The sequence below is a fragment of the Hemicordylus capensis genome, chromosome 2, assembly GCF_027244095.1.
Source record: "Hemicordylus capensis ecotype Gifberg chromosome 2, rHemCap1.1.pri, whole genome shotgun sequence".
Classification (NCBI taxonomy): domain Eukaryota; kingdom Metazoa; phylum Chordata; class Lepidosauria; order Squamata; family Cordylidae; genus Hemicordylus; species Hemicordylus capensis.
This window is the reverse complement of record NC_069658.1, coordinates 127038089-127062589: the sequence shown is the minus strand read 5'-3', so window position 1 is coordinate 127062589 and position 24501 is coordinate 127038089. Positions and strand designations below refer to the sequence as shown.

Here is a 24501-nt window from a genome sequence, read left to right as displayed (position 1 = left end):
TTTGTTTATGCGTTCTCAGCTATAATCCATGTGGATCTGCCTATTGTTACCCCAGGCTCCAACTACCTTTAATTGCCCTGCCCGCCACCCCACCATTCCCAATGGGCACAAGCTGTCATAAGAACATAAGAACAGCCCTGCTGGCTCAGGCCCAAGGCCCATCTTGTCCAGCATCTTGTTTCGCACAGTGGCCCACCAGATGCTGCTGGAAGCCACAGGCAGGAGTTGAGGTCATGCCCTCTCTCTTGCTGTTACTCCCCCGCAACTGGTACTCTGCCTCTGAGGCTGGAGGTGGCCTATAGCCCTCCGACTAGTAGCCATTGATACACCTCTCCTGCATGAAGTTATCCAAACCCCTCTTAAAGCCATCCAGGTTGTTGGCTGTCACCACATCCTGTGGCAGAGAGTTCCATAAGTGGATCACGCGTTGTGTGAAATAATACTTCTGTTTGTTGGTCGTAGACCTCCTGGCAATCAATTTCATGGAGTGACCCCTGGTTCTAGAGTTCTGTGTGAGAGAGAAAAGGATTTCTCTCTCTCTCCATTTTCTCCACACCATGCATGATTTTATAGACCTCTATCATGTATATATATATAATTTCATTAAACCCCTCATCACCCAACAAGTGCCTTAAGTGTTCACACAGTACCACTCAAATACAGAGCACATTCAGGCCATAAAGTTTGTGAACTTATTCCATGACCAACCCGCCCCCACCCCCACCCGCCACGCTCTCATACCTCACCTTTTTCCTATCTGTGTCTGCTATGTATTTTGTTATAGACAGAAAATAAAGTCTTGATCAGACTTCTGATAAATGCTCAAGAAGGTTTATAGGACACTACATGAGGCATACAGATGTTGCGATAACTTGAAACACTGGCCAGCATCCGAATGAAGTGCTAGTGCTTCATGTGAGCAACTGCCACCTTCCAGATTAAGCCAGCACATGCACAGAGTTATTTTCTCTATTTTCCTGTCCCTGGAAACACTCCCTGTGACCTGGAAGTGGATCCTTGAGGGTCATGCAGCCATCAGAGATGGGGCTTGGGGCGATAGATAGAATGCCACATTCCTGCTCAAGCTGTGGAGCACTGCTAATCTGTAGCGCAGAAACTCTGTTCTTGGAGTGCTGGTGCTTCATTTGTCAGTATGTCAGGACGTACATAGACTGTATCCTACGTATGTTACTAAGTGAAGTTCTGTACCAGGACCATGTGATCAAGTGAGTTCTGTACATATGGATGCTCAAATTTTGCATCCTTAAATCGCAGCAGGAAAAGGTAACAGACACATTTGTCATAACAACATTCAGCTGAGACACAGTGCCACAGAAAACCAAGGCAGCACTTCCAACAATACTAAGAGGGATAGGGCATAGGTGTCTGTTGCTAAACAGATAATGGAGGGAGATTTATCTAAAAGAAAAAGACAAACAAGAATACAAAGTAAGTTATTCCCCTCAGGGGATGAAGCCGCTCTGGGAAGAGCAGAAGGTTTCACGTTCCCTCCCTGGCTTCTCCAAGATAGGGCTGAGAGAGATTCCTGTCTGCAACCTTGGAGAAGCTGCTGCCAGTCTGTGAAGACAATACTGAGCTAGATGGCCCAATGGTCTGACTCAGTATATGGCAGTTTCCTATGTTCCTATGTCTCCCCACAGTCGTCTTTTTTCTAAACTAAAAAGCCCCAGGTGTTGTAGTCTTGCCTCATAAGAAAGGTGCTCTAGGCCCCTGATCATCTTGGTTGCCCTATTCTGTACCCTTTCCAGTTCTACAATGTCCTTTTTAAGATGTGATGACCAGAATTGTACGCAGTACTTCAAGTGTGGTTGCACCATAGTTTTCTATAAGGGCATGATAATATTAGCCATTTTATTTTCAATCCCCTTCCTAATGATCTCTAGCATCAAATTGGCCTCTATCACAGGCCAATTCACAGGCCATAGTCACTGCTACTATGGACCAGGCCAGGACAACAGTTTTTCAAATGTGTGCCTTCCAAAAAGCATTGGGGACGCTTACAGTTGCTTGACACTGACAGGAAGAAATGAAAGGGCCTAAGCTGCAGGTTTTATTTGTAATCAGCATTAGAATTAAAATGGTCATCTCCTTTAAAAAGAAGTTTGAGAGAGTTGGCTTTACGTCAAAGTACACTTCTGAAAAGTTAGTCTCAGCTTATAACATGGCAATGGGAAACTGCATGAGCAGACTTACTGAAAAACTGACCTTCTGACTCAGCTTCCTAGTAGATGCCCCCAGAAATCAAGTTACCAGTGAAGGTGGCTGTATATGTAAATCAATTGTCTATCTAAATAGTATCAAGAATATGACAATGGCCAAGTTAATAGAGAAGGAAGTGGTAAGAACAGTTATCCAAATCATCAAGACTTCTGCTACATAGTAAAAGAGCAGCTGAAAATGAGTTATTTTTCTTTCGTCCTCATCCACTTAGTCAAACGTGTTGTTGATTTTTAAATGAATTGTCTGTTTGAACTGCACTATTATGTTTTGCTTGTAAACATGATGGTTTAGGCTGTCTTAAGTGATGGAACCATGCTCATACAGAGTCCTCTAGCTATACAAAAAGAGATATGATTGGGTGTAACATGGAACCGTGGGTTCAATGGACCCGCGGTTTCAGTCCCCACCAATCCCTGTTCTCCTGTTTGAATTTGGACAAAAAGGAGAGGAGGCTCTCTGAAGTCGGGGAGACTGCAGAGAAGAAGGGGAACTGGCTGTACGGGCTTTGTTCTTGCATGAAGGACAGCCCTCACAGCCAAAGTCAGAGAGGAGCTTCCTCACTCAGCTCCAGTTTCAGAAAGCCCAGCCTGCAGTTCTGCATTCAGACGTACTTCTCACTTTTAAACTTTTAAACTTTAGGAATGATGAAACTCACTTCAGCCCGAGGGTTCAGATTGAAGTTTGGAAAGCAAAATCTTTGGTTACTCTCCATGCATGACCAGTAGGGATGTGCGAACCAGTCTGGCGGTCCGGTCAATAGGTTTGGGGGTTCAGGGTCGAACTGAACCACCACCACCCCGGTTCCCTCGGACCAGAACTGGACCGCTGGGTCCGGCCGGTCTGCAAACTTCTTTTTAAAAATTAAAGTAGTTTTTGAGTACCTTTAGCCCCTTCGGAGGGCTTGCTGATGCCGTGGTGGGGGAGGGGTTCTGCGTGGGTTCCCTCTCCCCCTGCCAGCCTTCCTCATCACCGCTGTGGCCTGTAGCACCCGATAACTGAGCTTTTTCAGCCCTTTCAGGCCTCCGTACAAGCGCGCGGCCACCATTGCGCAGCCACCATTGCGAGGTCGTGGCCTCGCAGAGGGCATTGACACATGCGCAGCGGCTGCGTGCTCGTACGGAGGCCCGAAAGGGCCGAAAAAGCTCAGCTACCTGGCTGCAGTGGTGATGAGGAAGGCCAGCGGGGAAAGAGGGAACCCAAGCGGACACCCCCCCCCCCCGTGGCATCAGCAAGCCCCCCCAAAGCGGCTAAAGGTACTTAAAAACTACTTTAATTTTTTTGTTTTGTTCGCAGACCGGTCCGGGACTGGGGGGGGGGGCGGTTCAATGGGGGCCAGACCAAACTGGCCTGGTTCGGTTCGAGGCCATGCACATGCCTAATGACCAGTTTCACACATTTGGACATAAGGGTTTGGCAACCTCTGGCCCTTTTATCTCCAGTTTCCCATTACATGTGAATGGGGCCACAGTATGTTATCAACAGAGGTTCAGAGAACTGAAAAATGATCTGTGAAAGTGTGAGAGCAGAACATAGAATTCTCCAGTCTTCTGTCATTTCTTACCGTATGAAAGGGATACTTTTTAAAGAGCTGGCTGTTAATTTACAAATCATTCCTTCCCTACAATAGTAGGAGAGGACTCATATGCAAGCAAGGAGTATTTTACTTGTTACAGATTTTTAGACAGGAGATCAATAACTGCAAGTAGCTTAAAATAACTATAAACACCTGCCTCTGAGGAGAGGTTGTCTTCAGACTGAGAGATTTGGTATCTTTCTGCTTATTACAAAGGTCATGGAGACACATGTACAAAAAGGAGATATGACTTTTTATCCACTCCAACTTACCACACTGGTTCTCTTAAATATTTTTTATTCATTGACATAGACTTACGGTTCCCAAAATGTCAACTATTGTCCCAAAGGAGGTGTGAGCAGTCATTAAAACTCCTGCAGGGCATAGTTGTTATGGTTGCTCTGAGCAAAACTCGGCAGCAGTGTGTGTTTTCCTCTTGGTTTTAGTAAGAAGCATGTGATCCAGTGGTTAGAGTCTTGGACTTGGACTTGATCATCCATGAATTCAGTGGATGCCTTTGGGGATATCACCATCGTTCAACTTCCGTTTTCCATCTGTAATGGCAATTTCATAGTTACCTACTTTATCTAGGTCTAGAGAGGACAAATGAGTCAAAGATTTGACTGCACATAAGAGTATAGTATACATTAACAACAATGGACACTTCATGATTCAACAGCTTTCCCCTCTGGATTTCCCTAAGTCCGCTGCCCTTCTCCTGCTGAAAGCCAATGTAGTGTGCTCCCATTCCATTCCTATCCTCGATCCATTTCTCACCCAGATGGATCACGAAAACTGCAATAACTGGCAGTTGAAGAAGGACCAAAAATTCACAACTGTTTTGTGTTGCTTTTATTACAGGAAGTCTGTTTCTGCAGACTTACTGGGATGGATACATCTCTGGGCCAGTTCAGACAAACATCTAAACTGTGGTTTAGGTTATTGTGAATGAGCCTGCCATGCAGATGCTCATATCCCGCCTGCCCCCCCCCCCACATCTCCTCCATATGCCACAGTGAGTGAAAGCTTTTCCTTTTGCTTTAGAACAGGCTTCCCCAACCTGCGGCCCTCCAGATGTTGCTGAACTACAACTCCCAGCATACCCAGTCACAATAAATTGTGGCTAGGGATGCTGGGAGTTGTAGTTCAGCAACATCTGGAGGGCTGCAAGTTGGGGAAGCCTGCTTTAGAATAAACCATAATTCTGCATTACAGCTAATGACTCTGGTTTAGTTCAACTGTGGTTTGTTAAAAAACAACAACACCTAGAATTAATCTGAAAGCATCTCCCCCCTAAAATAAAGGCCTTGTCTGCTTTTGGAAGCCAATTCTATCCCACAAAATTATTGTTTTTCAGAGGCAAGTCCATGGGGAGCCAGGTGAAGCAAGCATGCCTCCCTCCCATTGCTCATTCCTCTACTGCAGGAGAAATGAAATGGTTTCAGAGTAAATTGTCAGACAATCACAAAGATTAAAGTGGCAACATGACTTTAAGTTTCAAAATCTCTTTATCTCAGCTTTGCAGTCCCAGTAGGTGATATGAGCATTTAATGCCTGAGGTCACCTGCAGAGTCAGAGTCACAGAGCAGCTGAGAATGCCCTTGGTGCAAAAGACATCCAGGAGGCAGGATTTCTTTCCAGGGCAGAATAAATGAACATGAAAGAGGTCTTCTTCTCAGTGCTTCATTACAATTTAGGCTTTGAGTTAATAAAAGTGTTTGAGCATTTCAGCAAATCAGATAACTCAAAGGAGTGGTTTGGATGGTATCCCTCCTTAATCATGTGCAGGAGGTGAGTGGACACTCACATCTCCCCCACCACCAAGCCATTGCCTGAACAGTTGAGGGAGTAGTTAGTCTGAACCACTCCTCAACATGGAGCTTGTATACTATTTTAAATCAGCATTTAAGCCATGCATAGTGGGACATTTCAGACAAGCCACTAATCGCCTGAGTGATTAGGTGCCGGCATGCCAGATGGCATGTAGAGAGATGTGCTCCCCCACACAATAAGTATCATCCAAATTGGCCCCATGTCTTTCTTTTTGTTGTCTGGTAATACATGATGCTGATGTGTGGTAATAAATGTTGATTGAGTTATTACAATTGGCCTCATTTCCCTTGTTTCAGTTCATGTGAATGGTCCACCTCTACAGTTCTCTCTGCCGTATTCTGCATGGTGTTCCCTACAGTCTGCTTCTGAATGGAATTGCTGTGTCTTGACATAATGTAAAAGCATGTAGCTGTAATTGAACAAGGGAGGGGGGCAATGTCCCTGGGCCTGGGGTGAGGGCTGCCACCTTGGCGACAGCTTGCTCTTCACTCTCCCTTGACTCACTAGCACACTCCTGTTCAGAGGAATAATCTTGGCTTCAAATGAAATTGAAGCCCAGGACAGGAGGGGAAGGTGCACTTCTCACTGAGGTGCTCAGGTTCAACCCATCACCACCCTAGGCTGGATTGACAGGTTCACTGAGCATCAGCCAGCCAGTCATGAGGAGAGGAGGAAGGAGAGGTGTTTTGCGACCTTCTTCCCTCCTGAAGCTGAGACAACACTGAAAAGAACTTCAGTTAAAGGAACCTGGGGGCCCTTTTTGAATCCTAGCCAAAGAACAGAGTTTTTTTTTTAAATTAAAAAAAGAACAGAGTAAAACTATTATACTCCTTTTCACTTCTCTCCCCCTCAAACCCATTCTTTAGCAATTGGATTCAGTTTACCTCTACATCCTGGGGCAAATTCTCGGAATCTACTTTTCTGTGGAAAACATTGACTAGGGTGTGTGCAGGGGCGTACCATCCATTAGGCAAGGGGAGGCAGTTGTCTCATGGCCCACTGCCTCAAAAGGGCCCACCAGAGGCCAGCCATGCACACCCAATGGCAGCCGCCCGCTTGGGCGGGCCACACAATGGCCGGCAGCCTCGGTGCGGCAAGGACGATGATATGGGGGGTACTTTCCCTTGCCTTCAAGGCAAGCCCTGAGCAGCTGCACCTGCATGCCCTCTCTCTTCCGGTCGGGGGCGGCGTGAGTCAGCAGCCGCCTGCCTATGCACAAGTTCTTGAGAGGAAAGGAAAGCCTATTGATATCTTTGCTTCTGAGTAAAGCAGGGCACAAGAGCAGTATGCAATTGGGCTGCACTTGGTACTTTTGTTCTTCAGAAAACTTCGTTTTGATCGCGAGAAGGGAAGGGAGAGAAACCAATCTCATCATCGTGTGTTGTGTCCCTTTTCTTTTCATGTTGTTCTGCCCCAGGTAGGAAGTTCATAAATAACCCAACTACATCTAGTTGGAACTACATCTCTAGCTGGATATTTGCTGAAGGGATTACGCTTGCTTAGTGTCCATCTCTCTCCTTCTCCATTTACCCAGCTTACTCATCTTGTTATACCTCGGGTGCCATGTTTCCCTTGTTACTGTTTTATATCTGTCTTGCCATTTATGTAGCTGTCTTGCATCTCTTTCACTTTCCCATTCTGTGTTTACCAGTTCGACTCCTTTTCTGTTCACTATTCAGCTGCATATTCCCCTTGCCTACTTACCCTTCTCCAGACTCTGCAATCCATTTCTCAATCTTGTTTACTCTTCCTGCCACTTTTTAGGCTCTATAGTGGAAATGCACCATCCCTCCCCTGATTCTAGGCTCTTCAGCTGCCCACATCCATTAAAGGATCATTTGTTTCTGCTGTCCCTGACAAGCTTGGGGGCAGACTGCCACTGCCTTTTCCCCCACTGGGCCTCCTCCTGTGGCAGCAGCAGCACGTGTGTGTGTGCACACAGTGCGCACGTGTGCTGCCCGGCTTGCAGGTCTCGGTGGTGATAGAGGGGAGCTGCCGGGGGAGTGGGCCGCAAAAGCAGACAGGTGGAGGTGGATGGAGGAGGCTACAAGCCTCCTCAACTCCGGGGGCAACAGGCAAGATTCTGCAAATGGTGGAATGTCGGGGGTGGGGAGAAAGTAAAAAAGGTTTGTGCATTCAATACTTCCTGGTGTGTGTGTGTGTGTGTGTGTGTGTGTGTGTGTGTACGACTGATCCAAGAGGAGGCATGTAAAAGTGAGTCATGCAGAGACACAGGGGGTTATCTGGTAATTCCTTAGTCTTGCACATACTGTAAAAGGGTGTGCAGTGTCAGATATATGAATGTTGGGAAGCACAATACCAATACCTGACAATTCAGCCTCATCATTTTTGTACATTTTTAAATAATTATGTTATTTAACATATGTGGCATAAAATTGCTCCTATTGGCTCTTGAAGCAACTTACAAATGCTCCTCACAACAGTAAAATGACACTAGGAGCATAGGAAACTGCTTTATACTGATTCAGACCATTGGTCCATCTAGGTCGGTATAGTCTACACACAGACTGGCAGGCAGAGGTTTCTCCAAGGTTGCAGGCAGGAATCTCAAAGCTGCAGGAATGAACCGAGGCGAGAGCTGAAGCTTCCCTGCTCGAATCCCCCAAATAAGCTTAGAGAACTACCCCGACCCCATACTGGGAGATTGCCCATAATACAGTTTGTGGTAGGGGGAGCAGCAGAGAAGAAAGAGTGCAAGCAAGAAAACACAGGGTTAAACAGAGCGTGGGGAGGGGAGGGGAGGCTGTGCACGTGCACTGGTGGAGGGGTTTCCACCATACTAAACAAATGAGCTCTCATAAGAGGAGGAACCATGTAAATGCTCACTATGGCGTAAAGCTTCTACAATAAATTAGATCTACTTAATCTATTAAATTATCCAGTTGTCAAATTGGGGTCCACAGATGTTGTTGGATTACAACTCCCACCTCCCACCAGTGCACTTCAAAAAGCGGGAAGTGGGGATATGGGCAAGACTCAAGCCATCTGGCAAGTGGAAGGCAGCAGCAACCTGAATGGGAGCAAGATGCTCAGAGATCTGAAAAGCATAACTGATCAAGGTATTATGTAATGACTGAATCTGAAACTGGAGGTCTCAAATGCCCTCCACGCAGTCCTAGAATTTGAAGTGTCATGTTATGTTCATAGCTGCATCTATTCCTAAAAGCTCTGAAGGCTTAAGACATCGCATTATACTTAGCATAATTGATCAAAACTACATTGCATAACACCAAGGTTTTTAAAAAAAAATTCTGATAGCATTAATTTGTTTTAAAATAATTGCAGTTTCGGTTAAATTATGAGGATTAAACCTCTTTTGAATATGAATTGTCTATAGTGGACAAGAAATACAATCATAATGTAGTGTTGGTTTCGCTATAACATTGATTTTTACCTGTCAGAAGCAATCTGCCACAACATTAATGCTTAATGAAATGTAATAAATACTAATGTGAAATACCATTTTAGAACATAGGTAATGCTAGCATATTCCAGCCCTTCTTATCTCTCCTGGATTGCAGAGCATGTTTCTTTGGAAGCATACATTCAAATCCCATTGAAACAGGTTCTGTAGATTGTTAGAGGAAATGTGACAAGGGCAAAGTGCACAAAGAGGCAATTTTTAATGTAGCTGCTCCTTGATGTATTTAGCCAGCAGGGAGCAACTCTCCCTATTCAGCCCAGCATAGCATTCTAGGGTTGCACGTTTTGTATTTTTTCTGTTTTGATTTGTAGCAAATCCAAATCAACCCCATTTTGTATTTTGTCTTAAATTAAGCCTTCTGAATCACCCCAGTTTTGTTTTGTATCCAAATTAATCCGAATCTGAATCTGAATTAATTCAGATTTAAAAATGGGTCACATGGTCAAAAGATTGGGTGGGGGTTATAGTGCCCAATGAGTGGAAGCTACCATAAAAATTTCAAAGGAATTGGGCAAACTGCTGATTTTTGGTGAATTTTTGAAGTTTGCGCATCTTTCAGATTTTCCCCATAGGGTATGATGGAGGTTTCAGGAAAAGTATAGCTTCACGCGGTGGGGGGAGGGATGGTCCAGAGTGGAGTGTGGTTGGTGGTAGTGCCCAGTTGGTACAAGGAAGCTACCACAATATTTTCAGAGGAATTTGGCAAAGGGCTGATTTTTAAAGAATTAATGAAGTTAGGTGTCTTTCAGATTTTCCTCGTAGGATATAATGGAGGTTTCTGCAGTCCCATGACTCCACTTGAGGGGCACTGGGGTGGCCCAGAGCAAGTGGCAGTGTAGTGCACATAGGGTGCCAACCATCCACATGGGTTGCCAACCCATGAAGTACAGGGTTTTGTTGTTCTAGAGGTGTTCTGAGAGTAGATTCTCTGGTAGCATATGAGAGTGGATTCACGGTTTTGCATTAAAAATCTCATTTGCTACCAGAGAATCTAAACTCAACACCTCAGAAACAACAAAGCCCAGTACCCCAATGGGTTAGCAATCCAGGGGGGTAGTTGGCACCCTCTGCGCACTACACCACCACTCGCTTTGGGCCATCCCAGTGCCCCCCAGGTGGAGTTATGGGGCTGCTGAAACCTCCATTATTCCCTATGGGGGGAAATAGACGCGTAAACCTCAGAAATTCCTAAGAAATCAGCCCTTTGCCCTATTTGGAATCTGGGTGCACCACCCTTGGGGCACTGCCACCCAACCCACTGTTTTGTCCCTGAAGCCCCACATGAACAATTTGGAAGAGTGAAGAGAATGACAAAAACGACACTTAATTTTTTGGCACAGTTATTTGAGAATTTTGCAGCAGGTGGGAGCTTAGCATAGCAGCACAACCCATTTGTGGATTCAAGCAATCTTTCAATAAAAACACTCCCTCCCCATGGAACAGTGACCACAGGTCACTTGAGATAGTAAGATAGACCAGTGAATTGCCTTGGTACTATGGAACAGCTTCAAACGTTCATTTAACTGAAGTGGAGTGAGCCGTAGCCCAAACAAATCAGCCTACAGTTCAGAATTGTTGAGATTTATCATCACTACATTTAAGAAAGTGCAAAACCATGGATCATGGTTACAAGAAAGAGAGAAGCAACTAAGATTCCTGGGGCTGTCAATAGATTGACAGGGGTATTCCCCACGCCCCTCCTTTTGTCTCCTGTAGTCCCATGTGGATGACCTGTCCTTGCAATGGCAAAAGTTGTGAACCACTGGCTTAGACATCATGTCTCACCAAATTACATCGTGGCCTAAATTACATTAGACTGCTCAACTTGGGCAACAAAACTTAGACACCACTATAACCCATAAAAATCAGAAGAAAAACAAAGTAGCTCTTCAAAAGACCGCTGAACAAGTCAAGAGATTCTTTCTAAACCTTTGGAAAGAAAAACCTGTGTAATTTCATAACTTTCTTAACCAGCTTCTCGAAAAGCTTCTCCACACAATTTATACCATGACTTTTAGCAAGAGCTTTGGATTTGCATTGAGCTCCCAAAGATATTTGGGTATTTCTGTCTCAAAATGCTGTCTTCCAAATCCCTTTGCAAGGTCAGTTTGCATTTCAATCACCCTGAATACAACAGATACTTAACTAAACCATTCAGGTTCAACAGCTTTTTGCATATCTTATCTCTTGCTAATCACTCAGTGCCTCAGCTGGAGCAGAGAGAGTCAGAGAAGTCAATTTGAATTGCAATGCTTTCCCAAAGAACAAAGCATTCTGTCCGAAACACAGTCATTTCGATTTGGAAACAAAAATATCTGTTTTTTAATTCTTGATTTTGTTTTGGTTACAAAACCTCCAAAATTGCCATTTTCAGGCACAAAACGTTTTGTATCCGAATCGAAATGCACAAGCCTATAAGTATTCCTCCTAGTGGCTGTTGCTGGTGTGTCCCTTTTTAGAGCATGAGCCTCTTTGAGAGGCATTTGCAGAGGAGAGGCTTTGTGGTGTCTTAAATTTCTTACTATAGGAAGCATCTTCTCATTCCTTTTGCTCTGTAAACTGTGCTGATATTTTTTCTTGAAAGATGTCATGTAAACCTTTACTGCTTTTAAAATCTGTTTTAAGAGTTATAATTTTATGTATTTTGATTTAACCATTTGTACACTGCCTACAAATTGATGAATGGGTGGTATAAAAATATAATAAAGAAATAATATATGCTACAAATTTAAGTCAGTGCTAATGTAGTTTATCTGCCGTGAGTTTTCCCAAGGAACTGGGGAGTATTATTGGAATGAACATGTGTTTGGATGATTGATCCGTCAAGCCTAGTATAGTCTATTCAAACTAGTCATTGCTCTACAGGGTCTCAGCCAGAAGTCTTTCGCATCACCTATCTGATCCTTTACTTGAAATGCATAGAATTTTATATATTGTACCTCTCCTTCCACAGTTTCCTTCCCCTTGTTCACAAATTTCACAATCTTGTACATCACATCTCCTATCATACAATCTAGAGTTAACTAACAATTGTTTAAGTGTCATTGGTGCTGTGCAAACCACGTTCACCTTAATTCCCTGTCTTTCCAAGATTATCTGGGTTTGCCATGTAAATCTATCAGTAATGAATGGTATTTTAAGTAGGGGTGTGCAATTCGGATTTTTGGTGTTTCGATTTGGATCCGAATTGAAACACCCCTGATATGTTTTTGGGTCTGAATCTGACCCATCCGAATCACCCCAGATTCGATTTGGATCCAAATTAATCCGAATCTGAATCAATTTGGATCAATTTGAGAGTGGATTCATGGTTTGTATTGAAAATCTCATTTGCTACCAGAGAATCTACATGCAGAATACCTCAGAAACAACAGAACCCTGCACCCCATGGCTTAGAAACCCATGGGGGTGGCTGGCACCGTCTGTTCACTACACTGCCACTTGCTCTGGGCCACCACAGCACCCTCCAAGTGCAGTTATGGGGCTGCTGAAACCTACATGATTCCCTATGGAGAAAAACCTTAAAGTTGCGTAAACTTCAACAAATCACCAAAAATCAGCCCTCGATCCAAATCCTTTGAAAAAATTCTGGTAGCTTCCTTGCCCCCCTTGGACACTATCACCAACCCCACATCACTCTAGGCCACCCCTTTCCCCACAACATGAAGCGATACATCTCCATTATACCTTATGGGGAAAAACCTTAAAGAGGTGTAAAATTCAAAAATTCACCAAAAATCAGCCCTTTGCCCAATCCCCCTGCAATTTGGGTGGTAGGCTCCACCCATTAGGCACTACCACCCCACCCCACTCTTCTTCCCTAGATCCAACTTTATGCCCCAAATCTGCCCCAAAGACACTACAAAAATTCACCAAAAATCAGCCCTTTGCCAAATTTCTCTGCAATTTGGGTGGTAGCCTCTACCCATTAGGCACCTAACTTAAACTGAGTAGTACCCCACTGCCTTGCAGGTTGGAATGGGGTGTAGTTGGCACATGGCAGTTGGCGGTTGGCACTGTCGAAAAGACAGTCAAAGTGAATAGAAGAAATGAAGCTGTGTAATGAATCGTCATAAGGATTCATTGAGTGAAAGTTATTATATACCAAAGAATCCAAACACTTGAAAAATAGTGACCACACATTTTGCTCCACAACTCCACTTCTATAAGGGCCAGAGCTTAGCTTTTTTTTTTTTTTTTTTAAATGAAAGCTGGGAATCTGGGGAAATTAATAGGAGGGATCCAAAACTCGAATCAATTCAAATCGAATCAGGCGCGATTCGATTTGTACCCAAATCTAGCCAATGGACCACAGGGTTGATTTGTTTTGTATCCAAATCACCCGAATCAGCTAGATTCAGGTACAAATTGATTTGTACCCGAATCAACTTGCACATCCCTAATTTTAAGTACCAGCAAACCCTTAATGAATCTAGCTCTTTTCCAACTCTTTAAAACAGGCAATTCAGAAGATGTGATGTACAAGACAGTGAAATTTGTGAACGGGGGAAGGAAACTGTGGAAAGAAAGGTACAATATATAAAATTCAATGCTTAGGTTACATTTCATTCTATACATATGAGGATTAAGCATGAAGGCCAAATGGTGCCCACTAAAATATCTATTTTCAGAATCTACAAATAAGGAAAATCAAGGAAACATTATTTATAGAGAAATTGAGACTTAACATTAATGCTTGGGAGGCACTGGCCGATGCTATGAAATGTATTAGCCTCGGAATCAGGTGTTTCCCCCTTCTCCAGAAGTACTGCGCTCAATTCTGGTCACCACATCTAAAAAAGGACATTGTAGAACTGGAAAAAGTGAAGAAGAGGGCAACCAAGATGATCAGGGGCCTAGAGCACCTTTCTTATGAGGCAAGGCTCCAACACCTGGGGCTATTTAGTTTAGAAAAAAGATGACTGCAGGGAGATGTGATAGAGGACTATAAAATCATGCATAGTCTGGAGAAAGTGGATAGAGAGAAATTCTTCTCCCTCTCACATAACACTAGAATGGGTCATCCCATGAAATTGATGAAATTTCATGGGTCATCGCATGAAATTGATTGCCAGGAAATCTAGGACCAACAAACGGAAGTACTTTTTCACACAATGCATAATCCACTTGTGGAATTCTCTGCCACAAGATGTGGTGACAGCCAACAACCTGGATGGCTTTAAAAGGGGTTTGGATAACTTCATGGAGGAGAGGTCTGTCAACAGCTACTAGTTGGAGGGCTATAGGCCACCTCCAGCCTCAGAGGCAGGATGCCTCTGAATACCAGTTGCAGGGGAGTGACAGCAGGAGAGAGGGCATGCCCTCAACTCCTCCCTGTAGGCTTCCAGCGGCATCTGGTGGGCCACTGTGTGAAACAGGATGCTGAACTAGATGGGCCTTGTGCCTGAACCAGCAGGGCTGTCCTTATGTTCTCTCTCTCCCCAACCCTTGCTCATTGTCTCTCCACCAGCCAGGGAACTGTGTGTTATCACTTCTAAGGAATTTTACAGCTGGGGAACCGAGATTTTCATCTATGCTCATTTGTTTTTATTAATTATTATTATTATTATTATTATTATATTTATTTATTTATTTCGATTTCTATTTTTACTTAAACCGAGGGTAGTATTTCACACCAAAATGTCTTATGTTTTTATGTTTACCAGTTTTTAGTTTTGCTTTGTGTGAGCAATAAAAAAGGTCTTTTTGTTGAGAGTTTGTGAGATAGTGTTGTGGTGAGAAATGAACAGTGACATCTCTTTGTGTAATATTTTTTGTTGATATCTGTGATTAGCACCATGCCTGGCCTTGGGGCTAACTTGTGCTTCACTCAGTGCTCTGGTCTTCTCTGCAATCTGCATTACAAGGTGTAAAGGTAAAGTGTGCCATCAAGTCAAATTCGACACCTGGTGCCCACAGAGGTGTACTCAGTCAAAATGTGGCTGAAGTTGCTCTAGTTGAGCTTATGGCTATGCTTGCTACTAGGGGTGCTGCTGTAACAGCTGTTGCAATGCTAGAAAGTAAGGAGTCATAATTGTGTGAGAGAGAGCAACTTGTCCCAATCATGTTACTTCAGCACTGTGGCTGGCAATGGATTCTGGGTCAGTGATTCTTTTTTTTTTTTTTTTGCCATTTTTGGACTGTGTTTGAAATGTGTGTTTTGTGTTGGGAGGGACAGCTTCCCTTTTACTGTGTGCTTCTGCAGTATTTTTCAAGACAGGGCTTATGGCTCTGCTTGCTACTAATGCATTATGAATTGCAATACAAGAACATTTGTGTGTGCCCTCTGTGAGTGCTGCCTGTTCTAGGCATAGGGAACAATGGGTAGGGGTGTGCACGGAACCGCCACACTGCGGTCCGGCACTGGGGTGGGGGGTAGCTTTAAGAGCGGCGGGAGGGTTTACTTACCCCTCCCGCTGCTTTCCCGCTCTGGCACCGTAATGTTCAGAGTAATTGGGGCGGCAGGATACCTCCCTGCTGCTCCTTCCCCGCTGCTGCTCTACCAACTTCCCAGTAGTCTTTTGCACGCGTGCACCTTGTGCGCGCACTTCACATCTCTGCCATGCGCGTGCGTGCGCAAAGGACTACTGGGAAGTTTGCAGAGCAGCGGCGGGGAAGGGGCGGCAGGGAGGTATCCTGCTGCCCCAATTACTCTGAACATTGCGGTGCCAGAGCGGGAAAGCAGCGGGAGGGGTAAGTAAACCCTCCCGCCACTCTTAAAGCTACCCCCCACCCCCAAACCGAACCACCAAGGTCTGGACTGGTCTGGACCGGTCCGGAGGCCTTTACAATGGCCTCTGGACTGGTCCGGGCCCATCCCTAACAATGGGGACACGTGGAACTCCCCATTGTTCCCCATGGGTAGCTCCTAGGGATGCCAAATTGGGTTGTGTGGTAGGGCATGATGGGTGCTACCTAACATCCAACCCACAAAATAAATGTGCAAGCAAGCAATTTTAACAAATTTTAACCTTTTCTCCAACCCCCCATAGGATCCTATGACCTACCACCAACCCACTTTGGTGTCCCTAGGAAATACCCATGGGGAACAATGGGTTGTTTCAAGTTCCCCATTGTTCACTATGGCCAAAACACTTTAAACATATTGAATTTTGTTTCATCAAAACAACCAGTTTGACCGTTGTTTCAACAAAACATTTGACCATCTGTGTTTTGTTTTGAGCTCGAAACAAAACACAAAATCTATTTTTTGCACATTCCTCTGACCTACTGAGTTAATAGGGTAGAGATTTGAGTGGGGAGTTACTTCATTTGCAACTCAGTCTTTTGGTCATTCTCTTTTCTAGCTCTTAGTAGTAGTTCCAATTTTCTGCAGAGACTGTGCAAGATTGTTTGGTGTCTGAACAGAAAATCTACATGCTGCCCCATGGTGGTTGAAAATGTCACAAAAACTAAATAATCTACCATTTGCTGCTCTTTAATAGTATTCTGAAATCAGTTTCTTGAGGTGAACTGCCTAATGTTAAGGCCAACTCTTGTCTTCTGATTCAGAGCAGTCTTGGGCCAGAATCCTTTTGTGTACAGAAGGTACAACTTGTTACTTCTTACCCGCTTCAGGAAAAATAGCATTTTCTGCTAGAAGAGAGATCCCCCCCACCAATATCCTTCTTTACCTCGGCAACCTACAAATGAGGCCAAGAGGAACTCCTGCTGTAGATGATAGCAGAAGAAACTAATCAATAGGAGAGAAGATGAACTGGATATATTTGACACTCAATAGGAATCTATTTTGAATGCATTGCAGAAATCAGCAAAACCGGAAGGACTCATGTTAACCTGTTCTTATTTAATGTGAAATGTTATTTGATGGAAATGTTATTTGTATTGCTGTTTGGTTTTAACTGGAGCAATGCCTCCTGGAATGGAAACTATGGCAATTGTTTTATTTTTATTGGCTTGCATTTGTTTGAATGCCAAAGAGAGTTATACTGAAAATTGCTCTCTATGCTCCTTATCAGCCGGTTCAAATGATACTCTTTCCAGACCATTTTTAACCTGTTGCGGAGGAGTGTGGACACACGTGTCTCTCTGTCCTCCAGTGTACCATCCTGCTTCCATCTATTTACGTTCGATGCATTTAGTTGCATCTAATACTATATTAATGTAGTAAATTATTTAATATAGTATTTAATTTGAACATTTAGATGGCAGTGCAATGAAACGTGTGCCAGGTGTGTGTGTGTGGGGGGGGAGACATGTGCACCCATGTTCCTCCTCCACACATTTAGGATGAGTTGGTCGGAGTATCATTCAGACTAACTGTCCAGTCATCCTGCTGCCCTCTGCTTTCTTCCCCCACTGCACCTCAGTATAGAGGGGAGAGGTGTTTATTCACCCTTGGACACCTCCTTTGGACAGGTTGCCACAAGAACCTTGCACTTCACTGAGAGCCAAGGTAGTCAGCCTTGTCACATCTCCTCCTGCTCATTATAGTGCTCTCTGCTCTTTCCTTAATTTTTTTTTTTTTAAAGCACTTGGTATTTTGCTTGGAAACATCTCGGCAGCCAGTGCAGTTCTTTTAAAATCGGTGTTATACGGTCTCTTCAGGTTATCCCAGAGACCAGTCTGGCTGCCACATTCTGTACCAGTTGTAGTTTTCAGACCATATACAAAGGCAAGCCCCATGTCGAGTGCATTACAGTAGTCAAAGCTGGAGGTTACCAGCATATGTACCACTGTTTTAAGGTCATTTACCTTTTTTTAAAAAAATGGGTGTCGCTGATGTATTGGCCAAAGCTGATAAAAAGCGCTCCTGACCACTATCCAGGAGCACTCCCAAACTACATACCTGAACTTCCATAGGGAGTGTAACTCCATACAGAACAGGCAGATCTAAACCATCACTCAGGTCTCGACCCACCCCCCCACCCCCAATCAGTACCTCTGTCTTATTGGATTCAGCTTCAGTTTGTTACTGGGCTCATCCAGCCCAGTAGGGATGTGCCCGAACCAGTTCAGCACCTCCTTAGGGAAGTGCCAAACTGGCTCAGGGGCCTGCATCCGAACCAGATCTGCAGGGCGTGGATCGGTTCCTTTTAACATCAGATAAGCAGGTCCTTACTTGCTCCTCCGCTACCCCACTGCTTTTCCGGGTGTGGCACTCACTGTCCAAAAGGCCACACATGGCTGCAGCACTGCTCCCAGCATGCACATGGCTGCTGTGCATGGTTTTTAAAAGGAACTGATCCCGACCCCATGTGCGGCTGCCCGAGTTGGTTCGGGCCAATCCCTACAGCTCATTACTGTCTCCAGGCAGGCATTTAGGGAACTTATGCCATTTCCTGATGAGTCTGATATGTAAAAATAGATTTGGGTGTCATCAGCATATTGATAACACCCTGCACCAGACTTCCTGATGATCTCTCACAATGGTTTCATGTATATGTTAAAGAGCACTGGAGACAGTATGGAGCCTTGTGGTACTCCATACTTTAGGTTTTGCTTTGCAGAGCAGCAGTGTCCAAGCGACACCATCTGGAATCTACCACAGAGGTAGGAATGGAAACCCTGTAAAACAATGCCACCCAATCCCCCTTACTCAGGTGACTCATGGTTGATGGTATTGAAAGCCTCTGAAAGATAAGGATCAGCAGAGTCATGCTCCCTCTGTCGATGGCCAATTGGAGATCATTCATCAGGCCAACCAAGGCAGTCTCAAACCCACAGCCTGCTTGAAAGCTGGTTTGAAATGGGTCTAGATAATCTGTATCAACTGCCTAGAGCTGAGAGGCCATCACTCGCTCAATCACTTTGCCCAACCATGGAAGATTGGGAACTGGTCTGTAATTAGCTGAGGGATCCAATGCAGGTTTCTTCAGATAAGATCTAATAATAGCCTCCTTAAGACGAGGAGGAATCCTGCCTTCCCTCAGAGAAGCATTTATGGTATTTACCAGACCCTCTCTGATAATATGATTACCAGACGAGATAAGCCAAGTTGGGCATGGGTTAAGAGAATAGGTTGTAGGAAATACAGTCTGAAGCAGTTTGTCCAGATTATCAGCTGTCACAAACTGAAAGTGATCCAATCTAATCTTTAAGAGGAGTTGCTGGACTCCTCCACAGTAGACTCTGCAGTAACTGTGGGATCCAGTTCGGCCCGAATAGAAGAGATTTTATCTGTGAAAAAATCATTGAAAACATCATGACGAGTGATTAATGCTTCCAAGTTCAAATTCAAGGGGGAATTGGCATAATTCTAGACAACTTTGCTGGATGTGAATTTGCAGAGGCAATGCAGGCATAAAATAACCTCTTTGTTGCCCACACTGCCAGAGCATAGATCAACAAATGTGCTCTGTGTTGTGATCTGTTGGATTCGCATTGAGTCTTCCTCCACTTGCGCTCTAGTTGTCTACCTGTCTGCTTCAGCTCCCATAGTTGTTCCGAATGCCATGGGACTAATTTTGAAGCAGGACTGAGAGATACTCATGGGACCCTTCTTGTTAGACAGTTAACTTTAGGATGCCATCCAAACCTCTAAGCTTTGTCAAAACTACTGCCTGTAAACAGTAGTTTGGCAGCTACTAGTCCTTCTGGTATCTCACAAGACTCTCCTTTGGTCCCTCAAGAGCCCTTGTGGTCTCTGTTCTACCCTGTCCCCCCTCCGTCCCTCTCTCCCTGCTTTGCTGTTTGGGCAGACCATCACTGGCAAATGGTGCAAGTCCCACCTCCCAGTTTGTCATGCATTTGTGTCCAGTGGCTCACTGCTGACCGTGAGGCTTGCCATTTGACCACAGATAGGATTGTGTCTTGCCAAGCCGGGGGTACAGGGCTTGAGTGAAGGCCCTGTCTTAGGGCCTAAGACATTTCAGTGAATACTGGAGAAAAGTCTTTTACAGAGGTTCAGAACTGGGCCTCTGAAAATCCTCTCAACACCTTCAAAACAAAGATTAATTTAGTGCATAGCTCATATAGGCAGCAATCCAACACTTGAAGGAGTTCAACACAATAGCTCCAGGCCAGAAGAGACTACACCATTTATTTCTAAAGGGTCAATGTGAGCAATAGATCTCCACAATGGAGCATTTCCCAACACTGAAGGGAATGAAGCAACCATGGCTCATGCAGTGTCAAAACTCCACTTCAAGGGCACAGAACCTGCTGAATCCATAGCCACAGTGAAAGGGTGTGTGAGTGTGTGTGTGAGGGTGGGGGGGAGAGAGAGAGACCCTGTTGTCACATCAAATGGTTATTTACTTCTTCTTTGAGACTGTTGTTCTTATATTGGGTATTAATGCTGCCTTTCATTGGCCTAGTTAGTACTTATACCATTTTTACTGTATCTGTTACTACTTTTATACAAGATTGTATGTCATTCTTTCTAAGCCACTTTGGTGGTTTTAAACAGAAAATTGAGTAGAATTGTGATGGTTATTCTTATAGTTGCAAGGATTATGATAAGAATAATAATACAATGTTACAGGTTTGCCTTTAAGTTATGCCTGATTAGGGTCTGAGATTTGCCAAAAGAATATTAATATTCCTTACTAGTCAGTAGACACTGGTGGATTAAAGGAGAGTCAGTAGAGGCAACTGCCTATGGCAGCAAAATTCCCCCAGCGGCAAATTTTGGTAATACATTTTTTAAAAAACTTTTAAAAGTGGCAGGCATTAAATCTATTTTTAAAAAAACTTTAAGACCACTGCCACGCTGCAGCATGGCAGTGGAGAGGGCAGCGATAACCTTCCTAACCCATGCAGGCAGCTATCACCCAATTTCGGGCCTTTCTGCACACATGTGTGTATTGCTGCTTTCTCCGTCACCACACTGCTGCGCGGCGGTGGTTTTAACATTCCCCCCTCCTTCCTCCCTTGCTGCTGAGGTGGCAAATCTTTGGTCGCCTACAGGTGACAGAGTGCTCAATCCACCCGTCAGTAGATATTTCTCTATTGGAAATAATGGTTGGGAGGACAGAGATCTCACTGGAATATTTGGACCAGGGAAAGGCATCAGTTTGGGGAGGGGAATTTATCCCACCTGTTATCTGCTAAGGAGAGCAGATTGATGGAGGTTGTGTCAGGCATAGCTATAACTGAACCGGGTGGTGGGAGGGGAGAGACACATTTCCCTGGCCCATGAAGGAGAGGTTGGATGGTAGCCCACTCTTCACTCCTCCCGAAATCATTGGCTCCTGATCAAGTGAGTGTGTGATATTATTTGCATAGGAGTGAGAGGAAGAGCATGCAGAGGATGTTTGGTTTTTCACCATGTGCATACAGTTCTGCAGCAAAGCCACGGGTGGTAGTGGGTGTGGGGAGAAGAAGAAGAAGGCAGGGGGCCATCTTCACTTCTTGTTCCAAACAGCAGCTTGCACTAAGGCATGGGGGGTGGGGGAGAGAGGGCGGGAGGGAGGAGTGGATGCACCTTGGGCAGAAGCCTCTGTGAAGTATTCATCTGTATTAATTTGATTTATACAGTTCTGTTGATTTTTTGTTATAGTATGAGATTACCTTTATACTAGCCGACCCCGCACAGAGCATCTGTACACTCTCTGGGGCCGATGGTTACCTCTCCCCCACACACACACCTTCTGCCCCAGTCTCCACTTCTGGGCCCAGACACCTCTCCTTCCCACCGCCACTTCTGCCACACACACCCCACTTTCTTTCCCCCCTCCTGGGCCTTGCCTCTGTGTCTGGGCCGGGCCTGCCGCTACCTCTGGCCTCCGCGGCCAGGCCTGCACCACTGTGGTGCCGTTTGTCTCAAGGGGGTGGTGATGCAGGTGTGATAGCGGAAAATTTGTGAGTTGCTCCCTGGTTGGATCCAGGTTTCAGCTCACGGATTTGCTGAGATCATGCTTACGGCACCATCCCCTTCAGATGAACAGCACTGTAACCATGTCCATCAGCATGAGGGGGTGATTGACAGTGGGGCAGCAGGACTTTGTCCCGGCTTTTGCCCACTGTAACTGTGAGCACCCAGGGTGCTCATAATGTCTGAAGAGGGCTAAAGTTGGAAAATCATCAGGGTGATTAGATATCTGAGTCAGATAGGAGTGACAAGAGATGATGTTCTAAACTGTCTAGAAAAACTGAAAACTAGCAAATCGCCAGGGCCGGATGGCATATATCCAATAGTCCTCAAAGAACTCTTGCAGGATTGTAGAGTTGCAGGCATGCCCTCAACTTCTGCTGTAGGCTTCTAGTGGCATCTGGTGGGCCACTGTGTGAAACAGGATGCTGGACTACAGTATATGGGCCTTGGGCCCGATCCAGCAGGGCTGTTCTTAGCATCTTATGTTCTTAACTCAAAGGTGAAATTGCCGACCTCCTTGCTAAAATATATAACTTATCCCTGCAATCAGGCTCTGTACCAGAGGACTGGAAAGTAGCAAATGTAACACCAATTTTCAAAAAGGGATCCAGGGGTGATTCGGGAAATTACCGGCCGGTTAGCTTAACATCCCTTCCAGGCAAATTGATGGAAAGATTCCTCAAGGATAAAATTGTAAAGCACATAGAAGAACAGGCCCTGATGGGAGAGAACCAGCATGTCTTCTGCAAAGGTAAATCTTGCCTCACAAACCTTTTGGAGTTCCTTGAGAGTATCAACAAGTGCGTGAATCAAGGTGATCCAGTTGACATAGTATACCTGGACTTCCAAAAAGCTTTTGACAAAGTTCCTCATCAAAGACTCCTGAGGAAACTTAGCGGTCATGGGATAAGGGGACAAGTACATGTGTGGATTGCTAACTGGTTGAAAGACAGGAAACAGAGATTAGGTATAAATGGAGAATTTTCACTATGAAGAGAAGTAAGAAGTGGGGTCCCCCAGGGATCTGTACTGGGACTGGTGCTTTTCAATTTATTCATAAATGATCTAGAAGCAGGGGTAAGCAGCGAGGTGGCCAAATCTGCAGATGATACCAAACCCTTTCAGGTAGTGAAATCCAAAACTGATTGTGAGAAGCTCCAAAAGGATCTCTCCAAATTGGGTGAGTGGGCAACAAAATGGCAAATGTGGTTCAGTGTTGGCAAGTGTAAAGTGATGCACATTGGGACAAAAAAACTCAACTTCAAGTATATTATACATTGATGGGATCTGAGCTGTCGGTGACTGACCAGGAGAGGGACCTTGGGGTCGTGGTGGACAGCTCGTTAAAAGTGTTGACTCGATGTCTGGCAGCTGTGAAAAAAGGCCAATTCCATGCTAGCGATCATTAGGAAAGGGACTGGAAATAAAACTGCTAATATTATCATGCCCTTATACAAAACTATGGTGCGGCCACAACTGGAGTACTGCGTACAGTTCTGCTCACTACATCTAAAAAAGAACATTGTAGAACTGGAAAAGGTGCAGAAGAGGGCAACCAAGATGATCAGGGGCCTAGAGCACCTTCCTTATGAGGCAAGGCTACAACACCTGGGGCTATTTAGTTTAGAAAAAAGATGACTTCAGGGAGTCATTACAGAGGTCTATAAAATCATGCATGGTGTGGAGAAAATGGATAGAGAGAAATTCTTCTCCCTCTCACATAACGCTAGAACCAGGGGTCATCCCATGAAATTGATTGCCAGGAAATTTCGGAACAACAAACGGAAGTACTTTTTCACACAACGCAAAATCAACTTGTGGAATTCTCTGCCACATGATGTGGTGACAGCCAACAACCTGGATGGCTTTAAGAGGGGTTTGGATAACTTCATGGAGGAGAGGTCTAACAATGGCTACTAGTCGGAGGGCTATAGGCCACCTCCAGCCTCAGAGGCAGGATGCTTCTGAGTATCAGTTGCAGGGGAGTAAGGGCAGGAGAGAGGGCATGCCCTCAACTCCTGCCTGTGGCTTCCAGAGACATCTGGTGGGCCACTGTGTGAAACAGGATGCTGGACTAGATGGGCCTTGGGCCTGATCCAACAAGGCTGTTCTTATGTTCTTATCTGTGGAGCACTTAGACAGTCAGGAGACTGTACCTGATTACAGAGGGAACGTTTAGATTTTATTTTCTACATTCATGACATGTATCAAATGTTTTTTAAGGAAGCACCCAAAGCAGTATACATGCAAATATATATAATCTTGTTAACTGCTTCTCATAATAAAATAGCATATCAGCGCCATTCAGAGTTTATTCATCATAAGAAGTGGGAAGCAAATTCAGAATTGTGCATTTGCCAATTCAATCCCCACCCACCAAAAAATAGCATATTCAAAATTCATGTTTCAAAGAAGTTCCAAAAGTGTGCAGCATTGAAGTCTTATATTTCGATGATTTAAAATAAAAAAGAGAGATTTAGACAAAAAGTAGATATAAAAGAGTGTAGTGTATGAAAGAGGACAGATATTTTGGTACTCTGGAAAACATCCAAAAACGTATATAGAAGTGGAAAGGAGAGTTAGAATTTAGAGTCATCTTGTTCACTATCAAAGTCAAAATGTATATTGCAA

The 24501-nt window shown here is 44.6% G+C and overlaps 1 protein-coding gene across 14 annotated transcripts in view; it reads left to right on the top strand.

Annotated features, from left to right (window-relative positions):
- LINGO2 (leucine rich repeat and Ig domain containing 2) overlaps positions 1 to 24501 on the top strand; it is a 937252-nt gene that overhangs the window by 728531 nt on the left and 184220 nt on the right. Inside the window, exon 1 of one of the 14 annotated variants that reach the window (XM_053298217.1) lies at positions 13603 to 13622. The exons of the other annotated variants lie outside the window; for them this stretch is intronic. The gene's annotated coding sequence lies outside the window, so the exon portion shown is untranslated. Of the gene's footprint in view, positions 1 to 13602; positions 13623 to 24501 lie in introns of those variants that run through there. 14 annotated transcript variants of the gene reach the window in all.